Source organism: Branchiostoma floridae, chromosome 11, assembly GCF_000003815.2.
Source record: "Branchiostoma floridae strain S238N-H82 chromosome 11, Bfl_VNyyK, whole genome shotgun sequence".
NCBI lineage: Eukaryota > Metazoa > Chordata > Leptocardii > Amphioxiformes > Branchiostomatidae > Branchiostoma > Branchiostoma floridae.
In genome coordinates, this window is record NC_049989.1 from 1,588,555 (window position 1) to 1,590,554 (window position 2,000).

The window sequence follows — 2,000 nt, forward strand, 5'->3', positions numbered from 1 at the left end:
TGTTAACTTTATATCATATATGCAGAATGCATCACATCAACTTAAACCAAAAACTTAGTACTACTTAAAAGCTGACTGCCAAATGTAAAACACAATCCTGTAGGCCTCAACAGCAAAATCATAGTCTCAAAAGAACGACACCAAATGGAAACAACCACACGGCTTCACAATGCATACCTGGGACGCACACCATTGTACAAAGTTACCCCAAACAGACGCAACAGTGACAGCTGTGAAAAGCTGACAACAAAGTATGTTACTAGTAATGTTTATCATAAAACTAGTGCTGGCCAATACAATGCCCTAAAAAGCAAGACAGAGTTGAACATCTGTTCAAATGGGATTCCTCTAAATACCGTCACATGACAGGTGACAACACATTAGACAACACCAGTATATTAATTATTATAACCCGCCCTATTTGCTTGGAGAAAAGCTGATTACCAAACGCTGAAACCACATTGCCTGTTCCAGATGTAGAAATTAGAGGGGGGAGTAGGAACAAAAAGAAAAAAAAAACGTGCCGACAGCTAGGAACGAATGCGGGTCGGCAGATAACAAACCAGCGGCGAAACCACTGCGCTAGAAAAGGCTGATCAGCCGATTTGCAAGGCTGTTTGACACTACTTAAACCCCCCACTGTTTGTTACACACAATACCAAAACAGAAAAAAATATACAGTCAAACCTGTCTATAGCGGACACTCAAGGGACTGGTCAAAATTTGCCACTATAGAGAGGTGGCCACTATAGAGAATATGCTAATTAATTGACCACAAGCAATAAGTTACACATGGTTTTAGTACCCACTGATCTTTATTCACATAATACAGTACTGTGCATGTACTGCAATGATTTTTACACTATATGTATTAAGAAAACAAAAGCTATAAAAAGTTTTAAATGTTCTACAGTTGATATTGTCTGAAGAGACCGGTATCGTCATATTTTTTTTATTTCGTCTTGTATCCTTTGATACTTCGCCGTCCGTGTGTTCCCGCTCGCGTTCACACGTCAGATTCGCCCATTATGCTAATGTGGTACTCACAAGAAAAGTCTCGTCATTTTAGACTTATCTCTTAATAAATGTAAGAATAAAATCCACCATAGACTGAAGTTCATATCATTTTTTCTTTCTAACAATTTTTTAGAAAGTTTTTGTGATGTAAATTAACCTAAGCGATAGTATATTAGAACGTAACTTTAACACAATTTACCTCGGTAATATTGGTGTTGTCTATTGACCTTATATGACCTCGTTTGTCAGCAGGTATGGGTAGCGCCATTTTACGAAGTTTTGCTTTGAAAATAAGTCAAAGAGGTTTTAAATCCAGCGTAGGGTGACGATACGGCCGCTGTATATGGCCGAACGCATGCCAAAACATAGATCAGTGGTCCGCGTGGCCGTAATCGGCAGTGTTTTTGTACCTGCCGGACCGGAAATCGTGTGGCCGTGGCCGCGTTGGACAGGTGGCCGCTAAGCCTATTTCTTAATCATTACGAATCCAAGGGACCGACAAAAAGTGGCCACTTTGGGCAGGTGGCCGGTATGCAAAGGTGGCCGCTAATACAGGTTTGACTGTAGTGGCAATTACTGGGGGGAAAAAATGCGCGACTGAGTACAGACGACAAGCCAAACCACATACGAATGCGGCAAATGAAAACATGTGAGATACAGTTGCGAACACTCATTACATAGACCGACAACAATACTAGTACTCCGGCAACAGAATTTGCCCACCGGCCACAGAGTAACAACATACACCCATGCAGCAAATAAGTTATACTATATGTTTATGTTTGGTATATATAGGTCATGTTTGCATGTTGGCTTCTATAACTTATAGAAGCCAACGTACGAACATGACCAACAACTGTAACAGTAGGGCTCAAGCGCTGCCAAACTGACCACGCCAATGGCTCTAGCCGCAGAGACGACTGTTGGCCTAGTAGCGCTTGTACGACTGTCGCTCCCGGTCAGTAGTATAAGCGATAATAGGC

General features: G+C 41.5%; 1 protein-coding gene across 1 annotated transcript in view; it reads right to left on the reverse strand.

The window, feature by feature from the left end:
• LOC118426111 (carboxypeptidase D-like) overlaps window positions 1-2,000 on the reverse strand; it is a gene marked incomplete in the record, with an annotated part of 24,808 nt that overhangs the window by 20,391 nt on the left and 2,417 nt on the right.